Source organism: Corvus moneduloides, chromosome 13 (genome assembly GCF_009650955.1).
Source record: "Corvus moneduloides isolate bCorMon1 chromosome 13, bCorMon1.pri, whole genome shotgun sequence".
NCBI lineage: Eukaryota > Metazoa > Chordata > Aves > Passeriformes > Corvidae > Corvus > Corvus moneduloides.
Window position 1 is genome coordinate 5,208,941 of NC_045488.1, and position 27,409 is coordinate 5,236,349.

A 27,409-nucleotide genomic window follows, 5' to 3' on the forward strand; every position below is an offset into this window, starting at 1 on the left:
CTACCCTCCGTAGCATCTGTGGCCTTGCCTGAAATGCTGAGCTTGGGCATGCACTGTACAGCCACATCCGGGCACAGATACCCACGTGCGCTGCATCCAGCCCGGGAGACACCCCATAGCCTTACCAGAAAGGAACAAGGCTGGGGGGAAACCCCGAAGGATCATCATAGAAAGGCTTGGGTTGGAAGGGGCGTTAAAGATCATCTAGTTCCAACCACCGCATTCCGAGCATGCTTAGTCTCCCGGCAAGGATGAGCTCTGGGAGACACCCAGCAGCACCCACAGCATCTCCCAACCCTCACCCTTCGCCCTCCCTCGCCGGCAAGCCCCGTTCTCCTCCCAGCAGAGCCCCATCGGCTCAGGTGGGAAACCCTTTCACCGCCTCCCTCAATGCCCTGCTACCGATCTCATTGCCACCGCTTAGCTCAGTGCGAGGGCAGCCCTCGCCTTTTCAGCAGCGAACATCTGGCGTGCGGCGGGCGCCTGGCCACGGCCGCCCCGGCCCCCTCCCCGCGCCGCCCCGCCGGGGTTGCCCGCAATTAGGCAGCCCTGAGCCCCTGGCCGTGGCCCCGCTCAGGTGAGCACCCGGTTCGGAGGATGGAGGTGTAATTAAGGTTAATCAGGGGGCCGGGGATCAGGGCGGTGGTGGGGAGACCCAGTGAGCCTAATGGCGGCCGTAATTAGGCAGCTGTGGAGAAGCGGTTAATGAAGACGGCAACCGTTAATAAAGCTCTTCCTGAGCAGCCTTCTGGCCCGGGTAATTGAGGGATTTGCAAGTGCCATCTCCCCCTTAACCCTGTAATGAGCAGACCCGTGGCAGCCCGCGTTAACCCTTCCGGGGACGGCGGCGGAGGCAGCGGGGCCATTTGCCGCTCTGCGGGGACGTGCCAGCAGGGCCGTGGTCGTGGGATGTGGTTTTGAGCATCTCCCCTTGCCACCGGGTCCCCAGGGCTCCCTCTGCCCCGTGGCTTCCCCGGGAGCCCTTTGAGCCATGCTCAAAGCGGCTGGCAGAGACTTTTCTCGCAGATGCTGTGGTTTCCCACGCCTGCCTCGGCATTATGCAATCCCCCCCCAGCCCTCACCGCCCCCCCGGCCCCACCACCCACCAGCGCCGGGATGTCATCATCAGCCCAGGCCCTGGGAACCCACATTGTTAGCTTAGTAAATAGAGAAATCCCCACTCAAGCATTGCAAATGAGGGCAGAGGGGGAGCCGGGGAACCGCGCCGGCGGGCCGCAGGGTCTCTCCCCTCTCTCTCTCTCTCTTTGAGTTGTCAGATGAATTCAGTGGTTAACAAAGAGCAAGGGAGGGAGCTGAGCTGCTGTCGCAGCTGGGCAGGGCGGTAAGAGGAGGCAGGACTGCAATGCCACCACTCCAGCGAGCATCTTCGGCCCTGCAATACCTGCTGCAGGTGGGCAGGAGCCTGGCGTGCCCCCAGGGCTGGGCCTGCCACGTACCTGAGCATCAGTAACTGCACCCTGAGGCTCATATTACAACAGGGGGTGACGGCCAGGGAAAAGCAGGGGGGCTGGGGACACATCCCATCCTTGCTTTGCTCCTCTGCTACTGGTTGTACTTGCACGGATGCAATTCCCCAGGGAATCTTGGGACCTTGTTGAGATATGGGGACCCACCATATCCAAATGCTTGTGAGCATCCTGAATGTGTCAGTAAGGAAGTGAGGCAGATCAAAAGATGCAGAAATGCTTTTATTTTCATCTGAAATAAAAAAGAAGCACAAAAGAGATGCTTTTTACAGAGCGATGGTTCTGCTTTTCTGAGTGGGGCACGAAAATCAGTCGATGACTGGAGTGCCCAGTGCCAGCTCTGGCAACAGTGATGCTACTTGGTCTGTAGCACAGCAAAGCCTCTCTTGGCCCTACCAGGGGTTTTCCTTCACCTCTCACCAGGGATTCTCCTGTTTCCCTCTAGCTCTGGGTTTCTGTATGTGCAGGGACGTGTCAAGAAGGATGCACACCCCCCTTTGCAAGGTGCACAAGGGCTGAGAGCTGCTGAGTGAGAACATCCCACTTGGCACAAGTGTCTGGAGCCAGACTCCGTGCTGAAACTGCTGCCTATTGGCTCTGCCCTGCAGCAGACAGGACAACTGGGAGTCTTTAAAATCTTTATTAAGATGTGGAGGTGTGGGTGCCCTGCTCTGTCATTTGCCTTAGTCCAGAGCCAGACAAGGTTGTGGTGATGAGCTGGGAGCTTCGCAGGCTTTCTGGCACTGTGAGCAGTGCTTGAAGTCTCAGTTCTTTCCACAGTGCCCACAGAGCTGCTGTCCCCAGGAATCCCAAGGGTGGCCACAGCCAGAGGGTCAGGAGGAGCCATGAGCCCCTGGCTAGGAGTGGGCACCCAGTGGTGAGCAGGTGAGATGGGAGCACAGATTCAGGGCTGTTCTCTCTCCTAATAAAAAGCTTTTGCTTTTTTTGCATCCACCACTGGATGGTCAGAGAAATCTGCCTGGAGGGCACATTTTCCCAGGCCACAGTGATTTGCAAGGGGTTGAAAGATCTCAGTCTTTGATTTCTAGTGCTAACCTGGCTTTGTTGAACTGTTTTGTTAAACTCTTCAAATTGTGTGTTTCTATTATAATAACATATTGGGTTTAAAATAAAAAATACCTTTTTAAGAGGATAGCAAAAATGTTTCACTCTGTGTCTTCGCCCCTGGTTTCAGCTGCTGCAGCTGGATTAGCAGTGAATGCAGGAGGCTTGGGGAACCCCTGAATTCCTGCCAGGGGGTTCATCAGAGCACTGGCAGCTCGGCCACCCTGGTAACTTGTGCCATCAGGTGCTTGTCAGGACGAAATCCTTACCCCAGCACAAGCAGGGAAGTGCTATTGCAATCAGGCAGCCAGAGGCAGAGCTGCTCAGATCGTGTACTGGGAGTGAACCTCGAATTCTACCCCGTTTTGGGGTACAACTGGCATCTGGCACCAATGTGCTATGGATGCCAACCCTGTGCCTGTCCCAGGTAGGGCCAGTCTAGTGTGAAACACCAGCCCTTATCTCCAGGCTTCCCAGTATGTCCCATGGTGCTGCAGCCGGAGACATGTTCACATTCTGACCTTTCCCCAAATCTCTGGGATTTGCCTCAGGTCATTCTCATAACCAGATTTACTGCTGGTTGTACTGGGGGGATTGGAAGGAGCCAAAACCCACCCCAGTGAGACAAACCCAAAGAGTGGACAGATGTTTGTCCTGCCTCGTACTACAGCGTGTGTGGGGGACAGGGAAGGAAGATGTTGTGATGAGAGAGCAGCTTGGAGCCATGGTTGTATTCAGAAGAATGATGAGGAAACCTCTCCCTGCAGTTTCAGGGCCCAGATGCTCCAGGTGCTTCATACCCATGCCAGCAAGCAGCTGTGCTGCAGGGTCAGGTGAGCTCCCAGGATTTTCCAGCCACACCCCCACGTACTTTGGGAAATCAGTGGCGGCTCAGCCTGCATCCCTCCATCCCTCCCTGGTCCCATGGGCTGACCCTGCAGGGACACTCCCAGCCAAGCACTGCGATTCATCAGCTCCTACAGTGCAGGGTCACTAAGCTGGGAGTCGCAGGTGAAAAGTCACTTCCAGGTATTTAGGATGGCTTTTTCTTTTAGAAGCCTATTAAATCGTAGATAAATAAAGGGAAGAAAAAGGTTCAGCTGAGACCAAGTGGTCTTCAATAGCTGGTGGCTGCTGGTGTTGAGCATCTCCAAAACAACCTGATAACAGATATATCCTCTCACCAGCAAACCTGCTTTGGCAGATCCCACATCAAATAAAATATGTAGATTTTTCATGAGAAGGTTTATTTATTTATTTATTTTTGGCTCGTTGCTCCACAAAACACATTTACTCAGTCACATACAAAATACATTTATCCAGTTTCTTTAAAACAAACAAAATAACCTCTCCTCTCCATCTGGCCCCTCTCTCTGCTCCTTTCTAGCCTGGTCTGCTTCCCTATTCCTCGCAATATGGAACATGACAGGGTATTTTCAATGCTATTTTTGTCCGTTGTGTCATAGCTTATATTTAAAATAGCATTTAAATCTGCCAAGTAGTGCGGTGTTTTAAACTGCTGTCAGACTGAATTTCTCCTCCTACATACCACAGATTTCAGCTACGACTTAAAGACAGCTGAGGGAAGCTTTTGAGGAAGGGGGGAGGTGGAGGTGGTTTGGGACCAGATTGTCTGCAGGTGTGAGGACAGTCAAAGGATATTAATAGGGTAAAGGGATGCTGGAAGGGGGGGACACAGACCCAAAGAAAACCAGGGAAGGTGCATATGGGAATGAATTTGCCTTCCCAAAGGAAGCTCTTGCATGGGACAAAAGGCTGTGATGGTTGGACCAGGAGGCTGCACCCAGCTGTGGAAATGGGGGGATCTCTGGCCTAAGGGTGAAATGAGAGATGCCCAAAAAGGGGTATTTGCTCTGCGTTTGGGGTTCACCTTTCAGGTCCCAAAACCAGGGTCAGTTGAACCTTTAGTAAGGACAGCCCTAAGGCAGAGGAGGAGGTTGTGCTGCCTTGCTTGCATTGGGGTTTATTCCCTCTTTCTTCATCATTTAATTTTTGGGACGTGGCTGACGTCTGAAAAGCCCTGAGGTGAAGGGGTACGATCATTGTCCATGGTCATGGGAAAGGGCCCATTCCCCCTCTTTACGCTTTTGGGGATCTAAAAGTCAGCTGCTCCCTTCCTTCCCCGCCATGAATAAACATCACAGCCATCCCCAGCAGAGCTGGCTTGTTTGCAATCACACTAGAAACCTCAGCCCAACCTTTCCCAGGCAAACCCTCAGCCAGTTCAAACCTTCATGACCCCTCTGAAATCATCTTCCACTGAAGGACATGCTCCAGACATGGATTTTCTCTCCCATCTGAGCCCGAACCACCTTTGTTTCGTATGTTCAGTCTTCAGCCCTTTACTTTAGGTATTCCCTTGGTTCCTTGTTGTCCCTTTCACATTTCCCCATCGATCCGTGGGCACATCCCAGCAGCGTGATGGGTCCTGAGTGGCACCTCCCACCCTCTCCCCATTGCTCTGCTCTGCTCCAGGAGCACCCTGCCTTGCATGTCCGTGTCATAAGAGGATGCACCACGTCACTGCTTCCAGTCGCTGGCACACGAACAGCACAGGGATGCCCAGGCTGTGGTCCCTGTCACTTCGGCTGCCCCCGCTTTCCTTCCTTCCCTTTCTGGCTGCTCATGTCTCTGCTGGGCTCGGCTTGGCAGCCTGCATGGGAATTGTGGGTACCACAGCGAGGGCCAATGGAGCTGGGAGCGTCCCCACACCGAGCCTGGCAGGCACCTGCAGCCCCACCCCGCTGCAGAGGAGTTTGGTGTCTGTTCTTCCCCAGATCATTTTTGGCTGCAGTGGAGATCTGGCACAGCCCCACCAGAGCAGCTGATGTTCAGGAGGGGTCTCCCCCAGCCCCTCGCTCAGTCCTGCACCTGTCCCAATGCCAAAGGGACCCATGCCAGATCCTGATGGCTGCTTGATCTTCCAGGATGTCTGGAGGGATGGGTATTCCATAGGGTGCCCCCAGCCTGCAGGTGACCCCACTTTCCAAAGAAGGTTTGGGTTTCTCTCCTGCAGCTGTCCAAGGTTCATTTCTTGCTCTGTCTCTGTTGGTGTCTCACCCTCTCCTGGACACGTGTGCCTGCCATTGAAATCTCCTACCCATCCTCTTCTGTCAACACCACCTAAGGAAGGGACAGATTGAAAATTTAGCAATGTGTCCTCTGTGTCAATAACTCCCCCTCGTCATCTCCTGGGCGGCACAGAGATCTGCTCTCCCATCTTCTCCCTGTTCCACAGGCAGACTTCCTCTCCCCCCTCTCGCCCTTCACCATTTCCCCTTCTGCCTGGAGTTTTCTATTGCTCACCCTTGTTCCCAGAGGGAGAGGTGACCCTTCTCACAACTCCTTGTCGTGTCACGCAGTGCCACAACCCTTGACACATCCCTGTGCCGGCCCCAAAACCAGCTCTGCCACCCTGGGGCCAGGATGGCAGAGGCATCGCTGTTACACCCCTCAGCTTTCTGGGCTGAGACAGGACCAGCATCAGGATCTCTTCCTTTGGGATCACCTCCTGCCTCCAGTTCGGTCCCATTCTCTAGCTCAGTTCAGCGCAGGATGAGGCACCGTGGGTGGGGGTGCCTGGTTGGGTTTGGTTATTTATTCCCCAAAAAGGCAAGGCTAGGGAAGGGGTACGGCTGGCTCCACGATTACATCGTGGCGCGTTAATCAGCCGCATTAAAATTCCGAGACAGCTCCTGCCAAAGTGGCTGCGCGCCGTGCAAGGTGGCTGGGAAACGCCGGGAGCCGTGACAGGCAGGCGCAGGCAGACAAAGAGCTCGCTCCGTCACTCCGGGTCTGCTCCGGGAGGAGAAAACCAACACACGCACACACCCCGCTCCACACCAGCACTCAGCCCGCGCCGCCCGGCCGCACGGATGCCACCAGAAAGCCCAAAGCGAGCAAGCGTGCAATGGCCAGCGAGCCTGCCAGCATCCCAGCACCATCCCAGGGGATGTCTAGGCTGGATGAGCATCCTGCCTGACCCCATGGAGCTGGGTGGTACCCGCCACGGGGGACTGGGATGTCACGGTGGAGGGGACCACTCGCTGTTCAGCCCCCGCCATCCCATCCCTGCATGCGTGGGGAGCGAGTGTCCCCGCAGGGTGTGAGCCCCCAGGGCGAGGGCCCCTCAGGCCGTGTCGCCCCTCCGGAGCCCCTGCCAGCTGTAGTAATGCGTTTTGCCACAGGGTGCCACTATGGCAAAGCTGTAAGGCCGCCGGGCCCGCAGCCCCGTTGTGTAAGGATACCTGGCGTTACCCACGTTACTCGTGGTTTCCTTCTTGCCCTCCGCTCCCATCTCCCCTCATCCACCCCGCAGGGAAACTGCGGCAAGAGCCCCCCAGATATTCATCCGAAGGGGACAGTGCTGCCGGGTGACCCCTGGACTGGGGAAGGGATGCTGCCACCTGCTCTGAGGTGTCCTGAGAGTGACACAGAGGAGACGGACATGGCAACACTGGGATGGCATTGCTCTGTCTCCCCCAGACCTGGCCAGGAGGAGAGATTTTGGGGGCTTTGTGGAACCTTGTGCCGTGACAGTGAGTGAGTGGGATGCTGTGTAACACAGATGTCCAGGAACAATACTCCAGCCATGCTCCTCTCCTGCATTTGGTGTGCTGGGCTCTGGGGATGCAACTCCCTGACAAAAGGGGTCCAGCTCCATTGCTGGGGAGCAAGCAAAGGGCCTGGCAAGGCTACAGCCACTCATCTCCTCCAGCTTTTCTCCAAGGATGGATCTGGCCAGCCCTGTCCTTCTGCACCTGGGCCTGTGAACTGCCTGAGAGAAAGGGCATGCTGCAGCTGGGGCACCCCATCCCATCCCATCCCATCCCATCCCATCCCATCCCATCCCGACACCCTGTAGGAGTGAGCAGGTTGGGTCCCATGCCCTGAGTTTCTCTTCTCCTGGCACACTCCAGTCCCTTCCCTGCCTCTCCCCAGGGAAGAGGAGATGCCACGGGGGAGCTCAGACCTGCACCCACAGCAGCATCCCAGCAGAGCCACACGAGGGGAATGGCATGGCTCACGTAGGAAACGGAGCTGATGAGAGACACGCAGGATCAGGCCACGAACCTGAGATTTTTTAGGGTGAAAAGTGCTCTGCAAATGGCAGGCAGTGGGATCCTGCGTGCTGCATCCGCCGCGGGCGGAGAGAGAAAGAAGATTCTCTTCTTCCCTCGCTAATAAAGTCTGGCTGAAATGACACAGTATAATCAGTGTTTACCTGGGAGTTTACATATGGTTTGTTGTAATTATAGTTTCAATTCCTGCTTTTGCTTTTTTTTTTTATTTTTTTTTCCTAACATCTATTTTTCAATCAGTAAAAGTAAATACTATTTTCAGCCCAATGTAATTCTTCCACTCCCGTGGCCACAAACACAGCAAGGAGAGCGATTCCATTTGCGCGCTGTGCAATTGAGCAGAGAGAGGAGCCCGGCGGCTGCGGAGCATCAGCGAAGCCACGGCCGAGCAGAGACCTGGGGACATGGGGACGAGCCTCCCCTCCCCACCACAACTCCCCCAGGGCCTCCACCCCACCTGGCAGGGCTACCTTTGCTGGTAAAGATCAGCACCAGGCCCAGACGTTGCTTCTCATCACATCGGCATCATTAAAACCCCAAAGCTGCCTGGTCGGAGGCAGTGGGGAAGGGATAAGAGCCATTAGGGGAAGCATCATTTATTTCAGGGCTGGCAAAGCTTTGTTCCAGCTTGGGGATTGAGTTGGCACTAAAGGCACCGTGATCCCCAAGATTTAATTTCCCCCCCCCCCCCCCATTTTTATGTGTGTGATTTATAACAAATCAAGGATGCCGGTGTCAGGTCCCCTTCTTCACCCAACTATTGTCACACACACATGCTGATTAAAACCACCCGGCCCCCGCCGGTTCCTCCTTGTCCATCCATCAGCCGCTCCGGGGACAAAGTTAGACATCCCACTCCTAGCCCACACCTGCATCCCTGCGTGTTCTGACACCCTGGGTTTTAAACCAATATTGGGTATTAATTTGGTGTGCACATACCCACATTTAAATATATAAAAACGGGTGTATTTATTTATGCCATGCACCCAAATCCCTGTAAAAATAATTGGGAGCTTTGTCTCAAGGAGGAATTGGGTGTTATTGGGATGCAGAACAAACACGTTGCCCTAGAGACACACACAGTGTTTCTGCCTCGGCCACTCCAGTTGAATATTTGCCGGTTCAGGCACGGTTGGAACTCGGTGCCAAGGCAGAGCCGCTGCCTGAGGCCGGTGGGCAGCTGGGCAATGCTGTCCAAAAGGGGATCAAGAAAGGACCCTTCTCCTGCCTGGATGGTCTCAGCCCCTCAGGGGAGTCAAGCAGAGGCCAGAAGCCTTGCCTGCACCCCAGCATCCCCATCATCCTCATTTTGGGGTTAAAAAATAGATGATGAGGATGCTTCTCCTAGAGCTCTGCCTTTGACCTCCACTCTCCTACATGCCCTGCTCCCCACCAGGGGAATTACTGGTGTTCTTTACTGCCTTGAAGAAGGGCCGTTTTCTCCCCAGATGCACATGTTACCCTTCTGAATATCCCTGGGAGCAAAGGGGAATGTTTCAGCAAGGGTTTTCAGAGGGGCCTCTTGCCCCCCAAGGCCCCAGCACGGCAGGCAGGGAGTTGGGGCTGGGGCTGTGCAGGAGCAGAGCCACCCCACAGCAGCCGGGGCTCTCCGTGCCTTTGGAGAGTGGCTGCACCAAAAAATGCCTGTCCCAAAGCACGGGCAGCTTTGGCCAATTAATTCAAGGGGTGCTGAGTCTGGGTTTTCCAAAATAGGAGGAAGGAGGGGGAATATTCACCAGGTCAAGAAAAGCATCCCTCTCCCGCCACTGCCTGACACTGAAAAGAAAATTAAAACCCAAGCAGTTTTTTTTTAAAAGTACAATAAAATTGTTTTATTTCTCACTTCCACAAAAAAACCCGAAAAAAGCTGTTCTCACCAATCCCAAACACGAATATATTTTCTTAGTATGTTTCTTAAAAGTCTACCACACTCAACCTTTTTCCCCCAAATTAAGAATGAGCTGGTTTAAACTCTCACCCAAAATATTTATTGCGAGGAACAAAGATATTGGAATCGTCTCCAGCGTTGGATTTCAATTCTCCCTTTCAGGCTTTTATCTTTTCAATCCAAATTTCAGTGACAATAATCCGATTTTGATTGACATTAAAATTATTTATTGTCACATTGTAGCTGTTTAATAAATTGTGCCTGCTTTATTTTTTGGCTTATAAATACTGTATCTTTACTACCTTGGTACTTAATTCAGGGAAGAAACCACTTCTGAAGGCAGGCAGCAATAGTCTTAGCTCAGGCAAGATATAAAAATGCCTTTTTAAACACATGAACCTGAGGAAAGAGCTGATTCCACCTTTTTACTAATTTATATATTTTAAGTCTCTCTGGTTTATACAATTTTGCTTTATTTTCCAGTGGTAAAATATGCTTCTGTGAGCTACGTGCAAAACAAAGATTATTTTAATCTCCTTTCAGATACAGAATAATTATTTGTCAGTAACACTTAAAAAAATTAGGAAAACAATTCATGACACTTTCATGATCTAGATTTGAGAGATTTTTCACCATTCTGGGAGTGAGTTCATAAAAAAAAAAAAAAGAAAGAAAAAAAAACAAAGCCAGGCGACATCCATTTCAGAGTGCCATTTAAATCTGGGTCGCGTTGCAAATGATTTTCTTTTTTTTTTTTTTTTTTTTAATTTCCACAAATTACTGAAAGTTAAAAGAACCATCAGCTCATTTTACTATTAAAAAAAAAAAAAAAAAAAAGAGAGAGAGAGAAAGAGAGAGAGAAAATTAAAATATAATATGGAAAAATGTAGCCCTTGTAGAATAAACCTAAAGCGGCTCCTTTGCAGAAATATTTCCCTGGGTGAAAGATTTCAAGCCTGTGTCCCACAGATTTTTTTTTAGCAGGGGGGCCCTGCCTTTTTATGCTGGATAGCAGGGGGTTGCCGAGGGGTGCTGGAGGATGCCAGTGCCCCAGCGATGTTCTAGGGACACGACATCTCCTTCTTCCACCTGCAGCGGGCAGAGGAGGCTGTTTGCCCACTGCCTGAATGCCCTGGAAACCCTTTCTGGGGGGAGCCTGTTGGCAGATAAAGGAGGTATCAGCCGGGGAGAGCGGGTTTGTCCCCTGTGACTGTGCAAATGGGAGTGGAGGCACTGGGACCCCAGTTGGGCTCGTGGGACCAAGGGAGGGATGCAGGGCAAGGCAGGGAGCAAGGATGCTCTGCAGGATTCAGTCTTGGGCACCCCCTGCGCTCAGTTCCCAATGCACAGACCCAGCGCTGCCCCTCAAAACTATCCCAAATCTACACCTTAAATCTACATGGGTTCGGTCCCAGCTCCATTGCTGATGCTGCTATTTCAGGGCAGTGTTAGGGTCCTGTGGAGAGCCCCCAGGGAAAGGCAAGGCCTTTCCTGCAGGGACACGGGCTGGCCTTGGGGACACAGACTCTCAGCCAGTGCCAGAAGGACAGTGGGGCTGCCCTGGGTCTCGCTGCTGATCTTCTGTGCTGCCTCTCCCAGTGCCAGGCGGCCGCAATGGCTCTGGCAGCCACATTTGTTTACGGGCTGAATTTGTATTAAAATGGTTCATTATTTTCCTGACTGGCAGGTTTCCAGGGTCCGTGCTAGTTAATAATTGCTGCCAATTAAACCTTCGCAAAATATGCGTTGTGGGGACGGGGATGGGGGGGAAACAACACGCGAGGATTTCTGCCGAGCCCACGGATGGCTCGTGCTGCCGCAGAGGAGCCCCGTGGTGGCTTGGGGATGCGGTGCTCTATCACTGCTTGCCGTGAGAACCTTCCAGGGATGGGGCAGCTGAGCCCCCTGAGATGGGGATCCTTGCAGGGCGGTCACTGAAAAGGGGTTTGTCCCTTTATGGGGCAAAATTTGCAGCTGGTGGGGGGAACAGAGTAGGATCGATCCAGGTGGCCCCCTTGACCTCGCAGGAAGCAGCCTGCCCATCCCGAGCCCTGACCTGCCCGCTCACCCTGTGGATGGGTGTTCCCAGGGTGGGCAGCCAGGGCTCGGGACATTGCCCCAACCCTGGGCATCCCACTGCAGCTTCCAGAAGGTTTCTTTTCAAAGAACAGATCCCTCTTTTCCTGCCTTTCCACTTGTTCCCTTCCTCTGCTGGAACACCCTCTGTCTCTGCAGGCCAGCAGAGCATCGCCTCTGAATTCCACCCCGCTCCCGCTCCGATTCCAGCTCCAGGCACAGCCTGGAAATAAAGCTTTTCTCAGGGGTGAAGCACAAGCAAACCCCCGTGGTCCAAAACCCACCTGGGGGTGCCCAGCTCCTTCCACCTGTGACCTCGAGTGTCTTTTACAAGCCATAAAGACGTGAGCGCATTTCCCGACCACCGCTTGAAAAGCAGCCAAAGAACAGGAATAAAGAATCATTATTTAGTGAATGCTCGCCCCACTCTTTGAAGCTGGGAAGCTCGGCAGAAAGGCTGGGTGTTCAGGCAGGCTGTGGCTATGGGAAGGCTGGGGGGAATGTTTCTCGGATGCTAAAATCGCTGAGAGAGATGCAGGAGTGGGACTGCGTTCGTGGGAAGGACGGCTGACGGGGAACCGCTGCCTTTCAGAAAGGCAAATAATCGCAGCCTAGGTTAGCTCTTCTGTCGAGAGAAAAATTGTGCTTCTAAAGGCTCTGATATGATGAGCAGCACTGCTTTGAAATCGAAATAAATACATAAATAAATCAGGGATCTTGGACTGATTAAGGCAATTGCTTCCCTTGCTTTTGCAACCCCTTTGGGTCCTGGTTCCCAGAGCCAATTACATATTTAAAAAGTTTCTCTCTGGAAAAAAAAAAAGAGGACTTGCAACTCTAAAATAAAGTTTCTTTGTGCTTGCCTAATGAACAGCAAGGGCCAGGGCAGTTTACAGTTATTAATTGGTTTTAAATGGCTCCAGCTCTGTCTTGAAGCATCTTTTTGAGCTGGCCACAATATGTCTGTGCCCTCCTGACTGCACCACACGGGGTCAGGGCATGCCGGGCACGGCTGGCCCAGGCCCCTTTATGTGGGTGAGCAGCCAGCTCACCTCCCCTGTGGCCTCTTCTCCTTCTCCACCCCATGGTCAGTCCTACAAAGCCCCCCAGGACCTGCCGAGCTCCCCCTGCTTCAGACAGGGTACGGATGCAGCCGATGGGGAGATGAGCCAGGAAGATGCTGAGGGTGCTCAGCCATTACTTTTCCAAATGAATTCACAATTTCTCCAGCTCTCTGCTCCCTCCTGTATGACTATGGGGGAGATTTGCTTTGCCACCCACTCCCCACTTTATCCCCCACCTTGGCACACTGCAAACCCCTCCTTGCCACCCAAACCTCAGCTTATTTCTAGGCTCCACATGGCCACGACATGTGGGAGCTCAGCAGCCGGCACGAGCCCAGGGACTGCCTAAGCTTCTCTTGGCACACCACAGCTCACACCACCGTGCACCTCCAGGCACCGAGCAGGCAGAGAAAAGGCTCTATTCCTCACCCAAAAAACTCCCAGGGGGGTTAATTCAGCAAACAGCCTCCTTGCCATGAGGATAGGTGAAATAAATCTTTCTCCCAGCCCAGGGAAATGCAGAAACATCACCCCTAAAGGGAGGCAGGGCTTGAGCCATGGGCCTCCTTGAATGTCTTCTCCCTGTAAACATGCATTATTGATAGCAGAAATTATGTTGGATTGGGTTTGGGATGTAAGGAAACGCTGGAGAATATTGATATTTTCCCGAGTTGCTTCCAAACCTATTCTTGGCCTTGAACGCGTTGCATATGTCATCTCCAATGAACAGTTTTAAGCTTTAATTCAAAAAATAGCATGATGTTTATAATACTATATAAGGTTTTCTCCTGGCTGTACGCACGGGATTATATATGTGTCGGTGTGTGGGTGCGGATGTGTGTGCAGGGATGTAATGAGACAAACAGCTCAATCTGGAGCCGGTGGGGAGGAGGAGCTGCACACGCAGCCCCGAGCAGCAGCTGGTTCCCTTTGGTACCAATTCGGTTTCTTTTCTAGCAGCCGTCAGAGTTGTCTGAACAAACAGGTTATCATCGGGACCGATCCGTAGATAAACAGGCGGTGCTGTTGTAGGTGCAGGAATACACCTGGGGGTGTGTGGGGAGGTTTATTCTCCAGCTGTTGAATGCTGGAGATGGGCTGGTGCATGACAAGATGCCAGACGCTTTTCAGCACATCAAATCCGCATCTCAGCACTTTTCACGGCGCGGAGAGGAAATAGTAATTAAGCGACAGGACTTACACCACTTCCGCGCCGGAGTCTCGCTGCATCCCTTTCAGCCCCGTGCACGTGTGTGCCGGCGGGCCCCACTATTCCAGGTGCAGCCTCACCCCTTCTTAAGCACGGTCCTGATGGTTTTTTTTTTTATAACAGATAAATTATTCAGCAGAAAAAGTGTTTCCCCCATTCGGGGATTTTCCTGCTAACACCTTATTGGTCATTTCTGTTGGTCCCTGCCCAGCTCCACTGGTTTTGTAAAATGCTCTGGAATAAGACTGGGAATAGCAGTGTGTGGGAAGGAGAAAGGTTTTTATCTGCATGGGGTCTTCCATCTCCAGCTCTGTTTCTATGGATATCTGAATGGAGTTTATATTTATCTCTCCCATTTGAGCCATGTGTGCAACTTTGGAGGAGAAGGAGGAGGCCAAGAGCAGAGCTGCCCTGCTGCTGGCTCTGCTGAACCCTGACTCCTTTTGGTCAGCGGTGAGAGCATCGCCCAGGTGGTCAAACTCAGCCAAAATGTCACTAAGGCAAGCGGAAGCTGCAGAAATACTTGAGCTAGAGCTTAACACAGCAGCAGGCACTCTCTCCAGCAGGGAAGTGGCCCCTCTGCCACTCCCAGACACCGGTCAGGGATGGCAGGGTAGGAGCATCACTCCCGGTCTCCAGTCACCGGTCCCCAGTCCCTCATGCAGCTGCCCTGTAAATGACCAAATTTCTCGGGAGCGAGGGATTTTCCATCTGTCACAGTGTCCTTTGCTGTCAGGAGAGAAGTCGGCACAGCCCTGGTGCCGGGGGGAGCATGCCGGGTGCCGGAGCAGGTAGGAGTGGGAAGGCAAGCACATGACTTGGCCTGGCCCCGGCGCACCAGCTCCCAGAGCATTACCATGATGGCTCCATCATTAATTGATCAATCACTGGATGACAGTTAATTAAGTAGAAAATAAAGCTGCTCTGCCCAGCTTGGCATTAGTAGGCAGCGGCATTAAGATTTCTGGAGTACAAGGGGGAAATTAAAAAACAAAGGCACAGCTGGAGGAATAACCCCATCGCCGGTGGCTGGGGGTGGCAGCCTGGCATGATGTTCCCTGGGTCGGGATGTGCAGGCAGCCCCTGCACGGCAGCGATGGCCGGTTCTTGGCTTCTCCCCTTCCCAAGAAACTGGATCTCACCTGCTGCCCTCCAGTCATAACCCCCATTATCCATGTGCCCCTTTCTCGACAGCTCTGGTGCTGCTACCTGGGCACTGGCCACTGGCCACCAGAGCCTCACCAGCACACAAATCTGCAAAGGGGCTTTTCCTTTCACTCCTGTTTTCCCATCTCTCCGTCCTGCCTTATGAGCTAACCCACAGACAGGGTAGGAAAAGAGAGAAAGCCAGATAGAAAGCATCCTCCTGCCCCCCGTCTCATGTGCCCAGGATTGTCTTGATATGAAAAATTATGGTTTTTGTTAAAAACTATTACTAATGAGGCGTCTTTCCTGCCCTTAATTGTTGCCAAGGCAATGACCCCAGCCAGCCATCTTTAATTAACTTAGACTAGATCTCCTGAAATGAGTTCCTCGGGTAAATTACTCACCACAGCTTTCAGGCACGGAGCCGTGTTTGCCAAGGCCACCCTCTCCGGCACGCTGCCACAGCCACCGGCAGAGGTGATGGCACAGGCTGGTGTCCCCACCGCTGCCTCCCCTTGCCACCACCGTTCGGCAATCCCAAAGCCACTTGGTAGAAACTCAGAGTAATATGGGGACGAGGCCGGAGTGACTGATGCCTGACCACAGGGAATGGGATGAATGCGGGTTCCTCCATAAAATTGGAATTCACCCTGGCTGCTGGCTTCTCCCATCGCAGGGGCTGTGGGACCGGCCGCACGGTGGCTGGCACCTCTCCAAGTGAAAATCACATTTCCTGCCTGACAGATAACGTCGGTCAAGAGAATGCCAAGGACGATTCCTGAAAATGCCATAATTGTTTTAATCTGATGGCGGATAAAAGATAATGATGCTAACAATATTTAAACGTAATTATAGTTTCCTGCGGCTGTTGGGCTCTCTGAATCGTCTCCACTCAAGTGGCTTTGTTTACGAGCGGCTCCAATAAGGCAGGGCCCGTTCTGCTCCTCTATCTCCTTCACACCTGCACCTCCATCAAGGCAGAGGGTGGACACATGCCAGGGGGCTGGATCTCCTCAGGGACCAGTGCTGGCCAACTCTGCAGCCCCTCCGGGTTCTACTGTTTCGGGCCCACCATCATCCATCCTCTGTCTCTTGGGATGTGATGCCTGTCTTGGAAAAATGACTGGGATGCTTGGACCGTGGCAACTGCCAGAAGAGAGGGATCTGTTTGGGGAGTTTTAGGGACAGGTGGTAGAAGTAAATCTCCCCCACCAGGGCAGGGGAGGCATATGGTGGCTTGTTTCTACCAGTCACTCGTGTCAGGGCTGTGGCCCCCTGTAGTCCTCAGATCCCATCCTCAATTCCCCTCCAAGGTGAACTCCCCAGCACCAACATAAAACAAAAAAGCAGGACAAAGGGAATTTTTAGGAATGATTTGCCAATAGTAAACCAATAAAAAGCACCAGAGGTGGATGTCTGGGGGCTTGCAATCTGCAGGAGAAGAAAATGGAGGGAGAGGAAAATGGGATGAATCCTACGTGGAAGATTCTCCCACACTGGATACTGTTACCACCACCTCAAAGAAAATCCCCCAGTCTTTTGGGGGCCTGGATGCCCTGGTGGCCCCAACAGCAGGAGGAGAGGTTGCAAAACAGCTTGATCAAGTGCACAGAAAAAAGTAGTGAGAAAAGATGGGATTTAGGCGAGGCTTTTAGAAGAAGTTAAATATGAAATGGCTATTTCAGTAGCTGCAGTTTAGCCTCCTGTGTGAATCGGTCTTTGTAAATAGGAATGGAGGATAGCCAACTTCCCCAAAAGGGCTCTACGGGGGGTCCGGAAAACCACAACGTCCTGAGTTTAATGGGGAAAACAGATAGAAATGGTAACAAAGAATGGGGAGAAACAGCAATAAACCTGATTGTTTGGTAAATAAGACCAAGCCTGTTGCCGAGAAGGGAAGTTTGAAAAGCAGCTGGGGAATGAATAACCGGTTAAAAGTTAGGAGACAAAGTGGCATAACAAACCCGAGGGGTTCCCAGCTCAGAGCGGTCAGTGCCGGAGCCCCCGCAGCAGGCAGGAGTGCGAGCCTTCGGAAGTGCCAGGGAGGAGGGAGGAAGTAGCAACAGGACAATATCCATTGCTGCCCCAACATGATGAAATCTGGCACTGTGTAGAAGGCTGTGGAAGGGTCTCATCGTGGTAATGAACCTGGCCTTCAAATGAAGGAGGAATTCAGTGTTGAGCACAGAGAAAATAAATCCATTACCTACATGACAATGAAACAGCTACATCCATGGAGGGAGGGTGCTCCAAGACATGGATATTGAAAAGATTAGCCTGGTCACTGGCAAGAGTCAAGAGCCACATGGCATGTCAGGAATGACTCAAGATAGACCAGAGAAGAGGGCAGAGATAGGTGAGGAGCAGGCTCACCCTGTGCCGTGTGGGTCCCTGCCTCACTGAGGGCATCCCACGAGGACTGGGGAGGCAGCAGGGCAGGGCGAGGAGGCATCTTGGAGTTGTGCAATAGCTGCCGCCCGAGGAGGAATTAAAGAGTCCAGCCTGCAGAAAGAGGGGCTCGGATGCTCCAGCTGCCTGGCTTCCCGGTCCTGCCTGGCACAGGAAGCTGCTTCGGCAGTGACCAAAAGTTTGGAGGGGTTGGAAAAGTAATCGGGGAGAGCATAGATGTGCCTGGCTGCTGGAAAGGCAATGAACGCGCTGGGGCTGAGGGCTCTGCAGAAAGCAGGGCAAGAGCAGGCGAGAGAGTGCCCCCTCCCTGTCACTGTCCTGTGCCCTGGCCTGGCCTGAGACAGCCCTGGGGACGGAGTGAGTCATCTCCGGACCTGACATGGGTTTGGGCGTGGCCCGGGATCCTCCACTTGTCCCTGGAGCATCTCTGCCCTCCAGAGCCGGGCATGAACCTCGGTAGGGGACTTTTTTGCTATAGCACCAGCAAGGATCTCCTCGCTCCCAAAATGAGCCTCCAGGTTTCCCAGCGTCTCGCCCCCACCCCGCCGGGACGGATTCTCACCAGTTACCCCGTTCTCCTTGGAAATGCACGCGAGACACGCAGGGAGAGGTCTTTACAGGACACGCATCACAGCGATGAGTGCCCACCCTTTTCGCCCTTGCAGGACCTAGACGCGAAAGGCGGGGGTGGATCCCGGGGAAGTCCGGCCCCTGCCCTCTCCCGGCCCCGCAGCCCACGGCCACAGCCAGGAACCCGCGGCCGTGGCCACGCGTGGCCGGCGCAGCGCGTCTCCACGGGCTCGGCGCAGCCCCGATGGGGCGCGTTGACATCTGTAACCAACACGCCAGCTCCGGCAAAGGCAGGGCTGCCCGGCCAGGCGGAAAATTAACACTGACATTGAGTTTAATTAAACAAAACAACCAGGCTGCGAGCTGGAGCGGGGACGTGGCGGCAGCTGGAGGAGCCGGGCTGGGCGCGGTTCGGGACCGACACCCGTCGCCGCCCCGCCGGGATGAGTCCACGTCGGCCGCTCGGAGCCCGGCGTGGCTCGGGAAGCCGAGGCTGGACGGGCGGCCCGGCTTCCCCGCCGACACTGCCGTCCAGGGCCGGGAAACAGCATTTTTCTTCCCCGTTTTGCCGTCTCTTTACAAAAAGATGCGCGGGACGCAGCACGACGGCGGAGGCCCACGCGCGTCCCTGCCCCGGCGTAGAGCAGGACGGGTGCCCGGCGGTCTGAGGCGCGGGGGAGAGGCGAGGGACACTCCAAGGGGCGGATTTCGTTGAGGGGGATTTGGGGAGATGCAGACCGACTGACAGCCACCCCCTCACGGGATGCGGCCCCGCACCTGTCCCCGGCCCTACCCACAAGAGGTGGGAAACGGTCTGATCCGGGCAGGGAGACCCCGACAGAGCATTTCCCGGCCAGCTGCTCCCCGGCGGGCACCAGTCGCACCAGTAGCACCAGTGGCACTGGCGCTTGCCATGCCTGGGCATCGGAGCTCCGGGCAGCGCCGGCAAAGGGGAAGCCGTGCCCGGAGGAACCGTGGTTTTACGCCGCTCGGCTCCGAGATTGGTCGTACGAGGCAGAGCCGCCCTGCCCGCTGCCCTCTGCCCGCTGCCCGCCGCTGCCCGCCGCTCGCACCGCAAGTTCCTCCGCGGAAGAGCTGAAAATAGCGCGCAGCCCAGCGCAAGGCGAGCATGGGGCGGCCTCCGATAGCCCCCGACAGCCGCAGCGCTGGTGTCGGGTGTTTGGGGCTGTTTCTGTCTGATCCCCCACAACCCTCTGCCCCTCCGGGAGCTCCCTCCAGCATCAAAGACCCTCGTGTTCCATCCAGCCCGCTGCGTTCAGGTCCTGGAAGCTAAGGGCTGATCCCTCTGCCGTCGGCCTCCTCCTCCCAGTACCCAGTCCATAGCTTTGGGGCTTTTAGTCTGGAAATTTTATTTTATTTTATTTCACTTTTTTTTTTTTTCTGGGGGGGGGGGGGGGGGGGTGGGGTGTGAAATGTCGGCTTTGAAGGATATTTGTAATAACATAACCAGCAAAATGAATGTCATATTTTTGCTCCAATGAATTGGATTTCCTGAAATATTGTCTCCGTAATGATGCCTTTAGGCTCCTCTGGATTAGATAACTCTCCAACCACATCAAGAAGGCTAATTATCCCAAAGCCACTTTGCCGGCGTTTCCACATCTATTTCACACACCTATGTATGTCTATATTCAGAGACACGGCACTCTCACGAGCCAGCCGGGGCTGCCGCTTTGCGGGGCGGCGCACGGCAGGGGACAGGCCGCCCGCGCCCGTCGCCCGTCGCGCCCCCGCGCCCGGGGGAGCCCCGTCGAGCAGCCGTGACGACACCGAGCCCGGCTCCCCCGCCAGCCAATCCGCGAGGCCCGAGCGCGCCCGTCAGCCCGCGCTGACCAATGAGGGGCGGGCGGCGCGGCCCCGCCGGGATCCCCTCGACGGCTCGAGGCTCCCGCGGGGCGCTCCGGGACCTCCCCGCCCCGTCGGGAGCTCTGGGGTCGCATCCCCCGGCGAGGGGAGGGGACTGGGAAGGGCTGGGGCAGCGCCAGGTGCCGGGATTGCCCGGTGGGGTTGGGTCACGCTGTCACAACTGGGGGTGTCGGAAGGCGGCGAGACCCTCACGGAGCGGTGGAGGCGCGAGGAGCAGAGACCCAAACAAAGGACGAGGGGTTGCCCTGGTCCCACCGAAAACTCCAGCGCTCCGGGGGGGTGCGGGCGAGGCCGCCCCTTGCACACTTGCGGGCGGAGCCGAGGCAGCCCACGCGTGGGTGCCCCCGCCGCCACCCGCCCCCCCTGCTCCGCCCGGCGCGGCTCTCTGTCCCGGCTCTTTGCTTGGGACGGGGAGTCTGTACTTCGGGATTATTCAGCTCCTGCAAGTTTTTTGTTAGGCGGCCCTGAAAGGCCTCAAAGGCTGGGAACACCATTCTAATTACGGGGAAGCACAGCTTATTTAGAAGATAAAAAGAGACTTGTAGTCTCATAACAGCTTCTTATATCCGTCAAATAAGGATCTCTAATGACGGGGTGAGAGCCAGTGAATGCCTAAAACAAACTAAAAAAAAGGAGTGAAAATAAAGCAGCCAGGGGCTTAAGATATATTAAATTACCCTGATTAGGAATTTAGGCCGTGGCTCGAGTCTGCTGGAGAGGCTGGCGAGGGGGGGGGGGACGGAAAGTGCTGCTATTCATTTCTGGGGAGAGGGGTCAGTAGGTCGGAGGAGTTCACAGGGCCTGGCTCTATTCTTATGCTAACAGAGAATACAAGCGCTGGCCTGGAAAATAGAAATGAATTTGCAATAATCCGAGCCCCTCTGTTTGCAAGGCGAGCGGCTCTATAGCTAATTGCAGCCCGGCCTCCCCCGCCTCGTTGCGGACAGTTGTAACGATGCATGGGAGATTAGACCCTGAGGGGCTTGGGGGGGTGGATTTAAGCCGTCTGCCCCCCTCCCTTCCCTCTGCCCGACGGTGAAATATTCCGGGGCAGGCGCTGGTGTTTGGGCTGGCTCTGCTCGGAGGGAGCGGGGCCAGGCAACTTCTTGAACTTCCCCGAAGCCGCGCAGGGGAGCGGCCGCCGGGCAGAGCGGTGTGCCGGGGGGGTTGGGGGTCGGCCCTGCGCGGCCCCGGGGCCGGCGGGGGCGGGAGAGGGGGAAGGCAGCGTAGGTCCCGGAGACGGGGGACCCCCATTGAGCTGCCGGTGACAAGCAGTAAATCGGGGAAGAATAGCGCATGGAAACGCGCCGTCGGGGCCGCTGGCTGGCCCTACAGCTGCCGCCCCGTCTCGCCGCCGTCAGAGCCACCGTCTCCTCGGTGGCATTCCCGGCTCCCGCCCCATACAGCGACGCCTCCCGCCCCGCACCCGAGCATTCCCTTCCCGCAACAGAGGGGTCCCTCCCGCACCCCGCGGGGTCCCGCCGCCCTCCGCCCCGAGCCCGCCCCGTCGGCTGCTGGGCAGACTCGGCGGCCCCAGACTGTTTCAGGACCCTGGACAGGGGCGGGGCCGCCGTCGGGGCGCGGCGCCGCCGGGTCCCCTCGCGTTCTCCGGCCACGTCCCGACGGGCCGAGGGAGAGGGGTCCTCCCTGGTCCGGCCCGATCTTGGCCTCTCGCCTCCTTTTCCCCACGTTACCGGGCTGGGATCACCCGCCGCGGAGGCCGTCCAGCCCCGGGGCCATGCTGTGGGGACGGGCCACGGTTTGGCACCGGTCGGAGCCCACTCCAACGCAACCACACCCGCCAGCGCGCAGAAATCGTGCATAGGGGACGCAAATGCAGCCGAGGGGCTGTTTAAATGAATATCGAGCGGGTCGGTCAGCCTCCGCCGCCCTCGTCGGCATGCGGGCTGCTCCCGGTGCCGGGGATGATGTGTACTCCCCGCCGTGCCCCGACGGTGAAACGGGGTGGCAGAGACCCGGGGTAGCCCTGCCCGGTCCTAGCGACAAAGAGCTGCCAGAAATACAGCCCTCTTTCGTTAACCGCATTCCCCCTTCTCCTCCTCGCCTGTGGCTGACCCCAAAGCCGGAGCCAGAGATGCCCCGGGTGAGGGCTGTGCCTGGGGTGGGCGGCACGAGACGGTGGCAGCCCCGGACCGAGACCGGGACCGGTTCTGCAGAGCCGGGCCGGACCCTGCGCCCCACACAGCCCTGGCAGCAATTCTGCCGAGCGCTGCAAACTTTGCCCGGCAGCTCAAGGCTGTCCCTGCAGTCCTGATCCTGGAGGCATCGGGTGCAGGGAGATGGAGAGCGGGTTCGGGGGCTGCTGCGGGCCGGGGCCAGGGTTGCCGGGGCAGCCCCGGCGGCCGCAGGTCTCAGGGTCTCCATAAATCACTTTTTCAGACTCTTGAAATTCTCTCACTCGAGACAGAAATTAAAAGGATGATTCCCGTAAGTGGCACACGCCGGACAGAGTCATCCCCGCTCGGCATTGTCTGTGCCACGGGGCTTCTCCCAGAACCTTCGCCTAACACTTTTGTCGTTTTAAAAAGCAGAACCTCCGAATTTTGTCCAGAGTGCTGTTCTGAAAGGCTGCTTAAGCTTAAGAAAATTACATTTCAGGTACATTTGAAAAAAAAACCAAACCCAAACCCCAAACTTAAAAACACCCCCTATACACAAAATAAACCATACAAATAATAATAATAATAATAATAATAATGATGCCAAAACAACGGTGTTTCCAATTTCCAATTGTATATTAAGTCGGTGAAAAAAAGAGGCGGCATTATTTGTAATCATAATCTATTAACTGGGTTTGGGAGAAATTTTCAGCAAAAAAAATTCATTACGGGGCTGCTCTGTGAATTTTCGCTCTCCCGAGGACATACAGGGAAAGGATATACTCGGGGTTTTAAAAATTATTTTGGAAAACAAATTCGCCGGCGTTTTTATCTCCTCTGTGGTGGGACACGGAGGTGAGCCAGGGCGATTTAATTTCTCAACGCCGGCCGGAGTTTGGGCTCTCCCCTCCCCAAAACACTGGCCGGTCCGGCCCCGCATCCTCTCCCCGCTTTGTCATTCCCGGCCAGAAATAAACCATCGAGGCGGAGAAAAGCTGGCTTATTTGCTAGAATAAAAATCGGGCTTATTTACAAGATTTTTTTTTTAAATCTTATTTACTTGGAAGAATGAAAAGTGTGCTTCTTTTCAGGAATGAAAATCGGGTTTATTTGCGAGACCAAAAAGCCGGTTTCTTTGCAGAGCGAGGACCCGCTGCTCTCGGAGGTGTGGGACAGGGGGCTGTGCCGTGTCTCGGGGGCACGCAGAAGAAAGGGGGTGCCTTCCCCGCCGAGTGCCCCCTAAATGGGGCTGGGGTTCATTCCCCAGCGGGTCCCCCCCGAGCTGCGAGCGGCCGCTGCCAGGGGCGCCGGGGGCCCGCACCCAGCCCCGCATCCAGGGCGCTTCCTCGCTCTCTCACCGCAGATGTGCGGAGATTTGGGGGGGAGGGAGCGAGGCACAAAGGTGCCCGGGAAGTGCCCTCCTTTTCCCGCTGAGGTTGAATTGCCCCACGGATGCGTTTTCCTTGCCCCGAGGCCCGTCGCACACTGTTCGCCTGCCCTCCTCGCAAGGACGGGAGAGCTGTTCCCCCTTCAACGAAAACCCGGAGGGGTGACGGCAGGGCCCTCTGCGGTGCCACCCTCTCCGCAGGACGGCCGGCATGGAGGGGCAGCCCGGCCGGGAGGGATCCCCCGTCTCAGCTGCGAGCGAGGGGCGGCGGCCTTTCCCCGCACCCCCCCGGCCGTGGGCGCGGTGCTCTCCCGTGGCAGGGATGCTCCCCAAGGGTGCCCGGGCTGTGTGCGGACACCCTCCGCTCTGGTGCACACCCGCGTGTGCGGGACACGCACGCACACCCCCGGGTGGTGACCCTCCGGTGTGACACACCCACCCGAGTGGGGACACGCGTGCGGCGCGGGGATGCAACACGCGTGTGCGGGCACGCACAGGGCGGCACACGCAGAGGTCGCGGACACGCCCGTGTCCAGAGACGGACACAGACACCGGGTTCGCACCCGTCGTTTGCAAACGCACCCCCGCAGAACGCACCCCGGCCGCTCCCCGGCTCCGGGAGCCCTCCTATCCTGGGTACCCATTCCCCTGCACCTTCCCTCCCCAAACTGGTCGGCTTTGTCGCTCCTTTTCCCCACTCCACCCAACCCACTCAATTAAGGGCGGCGGCGGGAGCGGGGCAGCAAGGGCGGCAGCTCAGGGCCCCCCGCCCTCTTCTTTCCCTGCGCAAGGTGAAAGAACACAGAAAAAGGTGAAAGCACAGAAATAGCCCCAAAAGAGCCGCTTCCAAAGAGGTTTGGCTTTATTTGTCCCTGCGTATCCTTGTGCCCTGCAGCCCCGGGCAGGCTGGACGAGCCGGGTGCCCGGCGGGACAGCCCCGGCGGTGGCTCGGCGGGCCGGGGGGTGCGAGGGGGTGATGGGGTCCCACTGCCCGCGGCGGGGGGCGCGGGGAGCCGCAGGTGCTGCTGGCAGGAGAGACCCGCAATGGCTGTTTGGGTGTTGCATTAAAGCACGCTGCAGTGCGCACACTGCGGCCCCTCCCCCCGCAATCTGCCTGTATGCTAATGACATGCAAAGAGACTGATTTGCATGTTTATCTCTGTCAATGGGCAAGCGTGGCGGGCGCGGTAATACGTTTCCCACCGTGGCGTGGAGGCATCCCCCCACCCCGCGCCCCTCACCGCCCCGCCGGGCCGGGGAGGGTCGGGCAGGGCTCTGCTCCGGCCCCACCGCCCAGCCCTGGCACCAAGGCAGGTACTGCCACAAAATGGCTGCCGGAGGGGGCCCTGCAGCCTCCCGAGCACCCACCTCTGCCCCCCAGCAGTCCCCGGCCCCTCCGCGCCCCCTCCCCGCAAACCCACCTCCGGATTTTGTGCTTAAGCAGCCAATCGGGGGCGCGGTACCCTTCCCCCCTCCATCCCTCCTTTCTCCCTCCATCCCTCCTTTCTCCCTCCATCCCTCCTTTCTCTCTCCATCCCTCCTTTTCCACCCACCATTCCTCCTTCTTCCTCTTCATCCTTCCTTTTTGACCCTGCAGTCCTCCTTCCACTCTATTCTTCCTTCTCTCGAGTCCATCCATCTCTTTATCCCACCTCTGTGCCTCATTTTGCACCCCTCATCCCTCCTTTTCTACCCTTCATCCCTCCTTTTCTACCCTTCATCCCTTCTTTTTCACCCTCCATTTCTTTTCTACCCTTTATCCCTCCTTCTCCCCCTCCATCCTTCCGTCTTTCCTTCTCCCTTTCTGCCCTTCCATCCTCTCCTTCAACTCTCCTAATCCCTCTCCATTCCTTTTTCACCTCCATCCCTCCTTTCCTCCCCACTTCGTCCCGCTTTCCCCAAACCCAGAGTCAAATCTTCACTGTTTCCACGCGCGGGGATATTTTTGATTTCCCACCGACCGCGGGAAAAGTCTTTTCCATCCTTCCAAGGCATTCCGACTCTCGCCCGGGTGCTGAGCCCCCGGCAATTTGTAACCTCTGTGGGTCCGCCGGCACCGTGTGAAGCCCCTGGTGGGCGCAGAGCCGCGGGTGGGTGCCCCGGAGGGGCTCGGCCCTGGTTTCTCTGCTGAGAGGGGCGTGAGGTGTCCACGGGCACTAGTGGGGAGAAGCAGCCGTGTGTACATTCACGCCACGGAAGGGACGGACATTGGAGGCACCGGTGCGAGTGTGGGTTTTTTAAATAGCCACCAAAAAAATAAAAAGCGCAGCCTCTCTCCCGACCCCGAAGTGCGCCCACGCCGCTATTTTCAAACACGCATGTGAGAGAGAAGGGCTCTGTTTTGGGGAGTGGCGAGTGCTCTGTCCCCGCTCTCTGAGCGAGGATGCGGCGACCCCAGCGCACCCTCGGCGGGGACGCAGCACGGTGCGACCTCCCCACACCCCACGGGGCTTTGGGGACAGCTCACGACTGCAATGCCATACAGCGTTATGTGCGCTCCATTCTATGGATATGTAAAGAACACATATATTCTTGTGTTCCGCTATCATTTATGGCGCCGTGTTATACTCCACGATGCTGCGTGACGCGATGCGACGTGACAGCCCTCGGCCCTCGGCACGGCCCGGCCCCGTCGTTGTCCCCGGGCCGCGGGGCCGCCCCGCCCCGAGGCGCCGGTGAAGGGCGCCCGCGTCGCTGCGCTGGACTAGAGGACGGGTTTCGGGGGATTCCCTCCTGTCTCCCCACCCGGTATCCCAGCTCCCTTCTCAGCCTCTTATCCCCTCCTTTCTTTTCTCACTCCCCCAAATCTAGCTCATTTCCCCGGTGAAGGTGTGTTCTCTCCTTCCGTCCGTTATCGCTATTTTAGCCCCGGGAACTGGAGGGGCATGTATGTTTATCCCTCCCTCCTTCACCCGAAATTGTCTTAGAGAAAAATAAAACCAGCCGAAAACTTAAATCTGCCCGAGGACCCCGGACTCGCCCTGTCCCGACCAGTTTATCCCAGCACTACCCATCCGCAGGTACTGGGAGGGGGTTTATTTGTGGGGTCAGTCAGCACCTCCCTCCGTCACCCTATGGCCTCCCCAGCCCCATGTTATCACACCTGTGCAGAGGGAGGTGTGACCCAGCCGGGATGGTGCCGCTGAGCCCCGGCACGGCCTTTGCCCCGAAGCTCCGTCCCGGAGGGCAGGGGGCCCGGAGGTGTCGGTGCTCGGGAGCCCTGGGGGTGCCGGCCCTCAAAGGCCCCCCAGCTCCTCGGTCCGCTCCCCGGGTGGGTGTTCCCCTCTCGAGGGGGGCGGAGAGAGGCAGGCCGGGGCAGAGGCAGGTTTGGGAAGGCCACCTCCCCTGGCTTTCCGACTGCCCCCGCCAGGCAGTGTCCCCGCCGCACCCCGGCCGGGGGTGGGTCCGCACGCCCGGGGGAGGTCGGCTCGGGGCTCCTCATCAGCGTGCCCGAGGCAGGGCTGGTTTTGCCAGGAGTGTGTGGGAACCCCTGCAGAGAGACACCCTCCTATCACTCCCCAAAACCTGCCGTGTCATCACGCCCCGAAGCAGAGGCAGCCCCCCAAAAGCAAATGGGGTGTGTGTTCCCTTACCTGAGCGCTGGCCCGGGGGAGCCACGCAGAGCGGGGGGTTCTGTATCCGGCTCGTTTTCTCCTGCCGTGTCCCGCAGCAGAAACTTCCTCCGGCCGGGGCCGGGGCGGTGCGGGGGAGCCGGGCTGTGCCGGGGGGGACCCCGCGGCCGGGGAGAGCCGCACACCCCGGGCCGTGTTTATATGTAGAAAGAAGGCTAATTTGAGTGCTTATACCAAGAACCGGGGTTGTTAAGTTTGCAGGCAGACAGCTAAACGGTGCCAAGTGCGGGCAGGGAGGGGGGTGCGGGGGGGAGGCTGGGGGTGTGTAAGAAATAAAGAGCAATTGTCAGAAGCGAACAAAAGGCGGAGGATGGAAAGGAGCTGGGAATCCCAGGGCAGAGCCCCTCGGCGTGGACTTGAACTTGG

At 56.3% G+C, this 27,409-nt stretch overlaps 1 long non-coding RNA gene across 1 annotated transcript; it reads right to left on the minus strand.

Annotated features, from left to right (window-relative positions):
* Window positions 1–3,778: 3,778 nt before the first annotated feature.
* On the minus strand, window positions 3,779–27,245 carry LOC116450678. Its single transcript, XR_004242913.1, has 2 exons — window positions 27,005–27,245; window positions 3,779–5,696 (listed from the first exon to the last, which is right to left on the minus strand). It is a non-coding gene; the product is annotated as an uncharacterized LOC116450678 (long non-coding RNA).
* Window positions 27,246–27,409: the final 164 nt, after the last annotated feature.